Source organism: Bidens hawaiensis, unplaced genomic scaffold (genome assembly GCF_021521415.1).
Source record: "Bidens hawaiensis isolate Kalapana, Puna unplaced genomic scaffold, B.hawaiensis_p1.1 tig00007270_1, whole genome shotgun sequence".
Classification (NCBI taxonomy): domain Eukaryota; kingdom Viridiplantae; phylum Streptophyta; class Magnoliopsida; order Asterales; family Asteraceae; genus Bidens; species Bidens hawaiensis.
The window spans coordinates 209,749-215,249 of record NW_027491503.1 but is presented as its reverse complement, the minus strand read 5'-3'; the positions used below and the strand labels follow the sequence as shown (position 1 = coordinate 215,249).

Below are 5,501 nucleotides of genomic sequence, written 5' to 3'. Positions count from 1 at the left end.
ACCGGGATTTTAGCAAGTCACCAATATTGAAACCGGGACGAGACACCGTGAGCTAACGAGAATAAGCTAGGAACGTGACACAATCTACAACCCTTGAGTTTCGGCGGCGGCGGCGTTGAGCGGCGGCGACGGCGGAGCTCCGGCGACGTGTTACGGTGGCGGCAGAGGGTGAATCAGCTAAGATCCTTCAATGATAACACCTCGCAGCAACCCAGCAACCTCCACAGAGCCTTAATCGTTTTTCCGGCGGCTTGAAGAGAGTATGAATGTGTGATTGTGTCGATGAGATGTTGAGCTTTGATTTATGTTGAGTCCTCCGCCGCTGATCGGGGATGTTGGATTTTCCGGCCAAGTTCGTTGGTTGCCTGTTGCCGCCTTGTTTTTCAAACGGTGACGTGGTGGTGGCTTGTGAAGAACCTGCGATGAAGACAAGAAATGAGTAGAAGAGAGTACTTACCCGGTGCCGGAAACTCTTCAGTGACACCGCCGGAGAGACTTGCAGGTGTGGGACGTTGGGAACGTACGGCGAGGAACGTACGGAGAGAAACGTTGGGGTTGTAGAGAGAGAAACGTACGGAGAGTGCGGTGTTTCTATGGATAAAGAATAAGGGAAATTTGATTCCGTTATTATTTATATAAACTGAATATCTTTACTCACACTATAATTTGTGTGTTATAACCTTTAATTGACTCCATAATAAAACTTGAACACACTATATTTATTTTATTTACGTTTTTAGTTTAGCAGCAACAAAGTGTAGTAAAATTTGTTTCACTCCATTTAATTAAAAGTTATAATTAAAATTTGTAGGACATATTTTATACAATTATACTTACACTAAGATTTATTTCAACCTAAAAGTTAACATTATGACAAAACTCTTTCAATATATAAAAATAAATTTAAAAAAATACGAATTTATTAAATAAAATATAAAATTAGAAAGAGCATGAAAATTTGAATTTTGGTCGCCATACACTCATAAAAACCAAAACAGTATGGGAGCAGTAACAGCTGTAGGTTCCTCTTGCCTGCTAAGCAATATACTTTTTGTATAAACCCATTTAATTATTATTTACTATTATTACCACCTCTTTATTATTCAAATAAATCAAAACATTTGTCCATAACTCCATATAAATACCCCCATTTTCACCTTCAAAACTCACAACAATGACAACCACTCTACTTCACCTCCTATTCATATTCTCCATTCTCCACCTCTCACTCGGAGCGAGGCAACTCACTGAGTCAAACCAAGACTCGTCCGAGTTTATAACTGACCACGGTGGGCCCCTCCTCACCGGTAAAATATCCGTTAATTTTATTTGGTACGGTAACTTCAAACCGTCGCAAAAGGCTATTATCACCGACTTCATTTCGTCACTTTACGACTCCTCGACCAACCCATCCGTCGCCAGGTGGTGGAGAACCACCGATAATTATTACCATGAAGAATTCCCAAAGCTAGCTTCGTTACGACTCGGGAAACAACTTTCCGACGAGTCGTACTACCTCGGGAAGTCGCTAACTGAAAAACATCTTAAAAACATCTTGTTTAGTTAGCTTCCCGAGGCGAGTCACATCACGCTGTTAACGCTGTGTTAACAGCGTTTGATGTGACCGTTGATGGGTTTTGCTCTAGCAGATGCGGGACCCACGGTACCGCATCTGCACCCAAAATGAGACACATTAGGCTGAGGGGTGTGGGGCTTCAACGGGGGCGCTAGAGCCCCTCCGCTCGCGCCCCCAGGCGCTAACACCACACCACCAGGGCGCTAGCGGGGGCGCTAACGGAAAAAAAAAAGAGGCGTGAGCTGGTTAGCGGCTGAAGAGAGAGAGAAACTTGCATTGGGTTTAGAAAAAGAGCCGTTGGGCTCTTAAATATTAAAAAAAAAATATTTTCTTAAACTATAAATATATACCTTAATAAAATATACTTCATTTCACAATTATACACCTTTCCTCCTAAAATCCTCTCAAAACTAACACAAAAAAAATGTCGTGGTACTCGTCTGATTCCAACTCCTCCGAATAGGATGATTTGCTTCTTCATGTAGGGGGAGTTTTGACCGCAACCGTGGTGGATCTCTTGCAAAATCAAGCCCATCAACCTCGAGTCCCGAGAGTTAGAGCACCACCTCGTGATCGTGATCGATCGGGTGCTAACGATACTTTGATTAGGCATTATTTTAGCCCTCAACCGGTATACGAGGAGTCGGATTTTCGAACTCGTTTCCGAATGAGCAGACAATTGTTCATGCGTATAGCAAGTGATTTAGAGGCACGGTATCCCTTTTTTCAACAAAGGGAGGATGCTAGGGGTCTCCCCGGTTTTACCTCTCTTCAAAAATGCACGGCTGCTATCCGTCAATTAGCGTACGGCATCTCGTCGGACGCTTTGGATGAGTATTTACAGATGTCGAAAAGGGTTGCACGTGAATCCCTTCATTTTTTCTGCCAAGGTAAAAAACATTAATTTTAGTTTTTATTAAATATTTATTACATTTTTTAATATATATTATATGTTTATAGATTATTTTATATACGTAGGAGTCATATCGATTTACTCTCGGAGATATCTGCGTAAACCTACAATGTATGACATCCAACGCATATATGAGGTGCACGCAGAAAAACATGGTTTTCCTGGGATGCTAGGTAGCATCGATTGTACGCATGTTGGATGGGCTATGTGTCAAACGGCCTGGCGAGGTCAGTTCCACCGTGGTGATCATGAAGGGCCGACCCTTATACTTGAGGCGGCGGTGTCACAGGATCTTTGGTTTTGGCATGCTTTTTTTGGTGTTGCTGGGTCAAATAACGACCTTAATGTTATCGACCAGTCACATTTGATCAACGGCCTTATCGACGGGGTTGAACCACCTCAATCTTTTGTTGCAAATGGAGAGCTCTTCAAGTACGGGTACTATCTGGTCGATGGTATTTACAACGAATGGGCTTTGTTAGTTCAAGCTTTTATAGATACAATCGCCGATAAACGGAAGTATTTTACGAAGAAGCAAGAGTCTGCTAGAAAAGATATTGAAAGAGCTTTTGGAGGTCTGAAAAAACAATATTATGTGCTGGCGAACCCGATACGTTATTGGACTCGGGAGAGGATAATGGACGTCGTCTACACGTGTCTGATCCTACACAACATGACGTTAGAAGACGAGGGCAAAGCTATCTGCCAAAACTACCAAGGTGACATTCCGCCACAACCGTCCACAATCAGTGATCAACAAAGACTTCATAACATAGCAAATATCAAGAGCCGTGAGATACACGGGAATCTTCGACATGAGTTGGTTGAACATTTGTGGGCGAGGCGACCCGATGATCTTGTATTAGATTAGTGTTATTATTAAGTATTATTGTTTGTTTAATTTTTAGTATGTTTTTTTTAGTAATTTGAATTTTAGATATTAATGTGTTTTTTTATTAATGTGTGTGTTTTTAATAATTTATGAGTTTTTTTAATAATACGTTGTTTGAATATATTTATAAAAAAATAAAAAAAAAAAAATTTCGCTGGAGCCCCTGCTGGAGCCCCTCCACACCAGGGGCCAGGGCTCCAACGGGGGCTCCAACAACCCCCTTATCCAGTTTCTCTCTCTGCCACACGTCATAATATTATTGGTTGGAGCCCCCACTAAAGCCTCCATTAAAGCCCCCCACACCCTTTAGTCTTAAAGGAAAGAGTTACAAGTTTGCCTACATTTGGGTAGGCAACTCAGAGACCCAGTGTTCGGGTCAATGCGCGTGGCCGTTTCATCAGCCAATATACGGACCACAGGCTGCACCACTCGTCGCACCCAACAACGACGTGGGTGTCGACGGGATGGTGATTAACCTGGGTGGGTTGTTGGCTGGTACGGCCACGAACCTGTTTGGAAACGGGTTTTATCAAGGGGATGCGGGCGCACCTTTAGAAGCTGCGTCCGCGTGCCCTGAGGTGTATGCGAATGGGGCTTATCCTGGGTACGCTGGGGACTTGTTGGTGGACCCGACTACGGGTGCAAGTTATAATGCACATGGTACAAGTGGAAGGAAGTATCTGCTTCCTGCTTTGTTTGACCCGCTTGCTTTAGCTTGTATTACTTTGGTTTAAGTTGAGAGTTACAGGATAGATTATTGAGGAAAAAGAAGTTACATGCTTTGTAATAATGATTCATTTATTTTTTTATAATATATATTTGAGGTTATATTAATATAAAGAAGTTACAGTTTTAGACTTTTAGTCGACGAAAGAATTAATACGTGAAAATGGCAAATTCACACACAAATCAACATTTAATAGACAATGGCAATCCTTAATTGTCATCTTTGAATCGGATGACTCATACTAGCCGCCTAAGTGAAATACGTACTATTTAAACTTTTTCTCTTAAGCCATGTGTAGTGTAGGGGCTATAATTGAGAATAAATTGTTACACGTGGCGTCCAGTCAGCATGGAGGGGAAATTTATTTTTGAGATGTAATGGTGTAGGGGCTACAAGTTGACCCATAATTTCCCTTTTTATTATTTTCTTTTTATAATAAACTAAATAAATAAAAACCAGTTTATTTAAATAATTAAATAAAAATGCATTAAAAATAAAGAAGTACCAAAAAATTTAAAAACATAACTAATAATGCATTAAAATTAAAAAGAAAAAAATACATAATTAAAAAAAATACATAACTAAAAATATTAAAAAACATAACTAAATAAAATACTAATATCCATACTATTCGCGCATTTTTTCCATTAGTTGTCATTGCAATAATGCGGCCTCTTCGTGTAACCCGGCCGCTTTGAGGGATTTGTATTCTTCACTCATTTCCCGCAATTCCAACATTTGGGCAATCTTTTCGTGTTGTTTGTCGGTTTCTCTCATGGCCTCGTTGAGTTCCTCGACACACTTTTTTTGTTTTTTGACGATTTCTCTCATGGTAGCGGCGAGTTCCACGAGTGTCGGTTGGTTCGGGTTGTTTGTAGGATTCATTTTGCTAAATTTTTTGAAGAATTTGGGTATGAATTGTGTAAATGGAGAAGAATGTGTATGTTTATATATATAGGGGAGAGATATTTTGAGAACCATGATGAGTTGTAAGAACTTTAAGAACTCAAATTTGGACCACACATTTAATTAAATGACATGAAATATGTGGTTGAGATTAAATGTAATTAAAAAATGAACCAGGAGAGAGAGTAATTATTTTTGATGGTTACACAAGTTTAACTGTTAGTTACACATGTGTAATAAGTCGATTCGGTGTGTAAAAAAATACCGTAATTTTTTGTACATCACTTACACTTACGTATTACACGTGTGTAAAAAAAAATTGTTACGTTGAGTTCTTTTGAGTTCTTAAAACTCAAAGCGGTTCTCAAAAGAAATCAATTATATATATATATATATATTGCTTTATTATTTTTTTGACCGTTACAACGGTCAAATTAATATAATAATATTATTATTTAAACCCCATCGGCGATAGAAGAACCCCGCC

General features: G+C 39.7%; 1 pseudogene; it reads left to right on the top strand.

The window, feature by feature from the left end:
• Nucleotides 1-1,143: 1,143 nt before the first annotated feature.
• On the top strand, nt 1,144-4,175 carry LOC143634890 (protein PHOSPHATE-INDUCED 1-like; annotated as a pseudogene).
• The last annotated feature ends 1,326 nt before the right edge of the window (nt 4,176-5,501 follow it).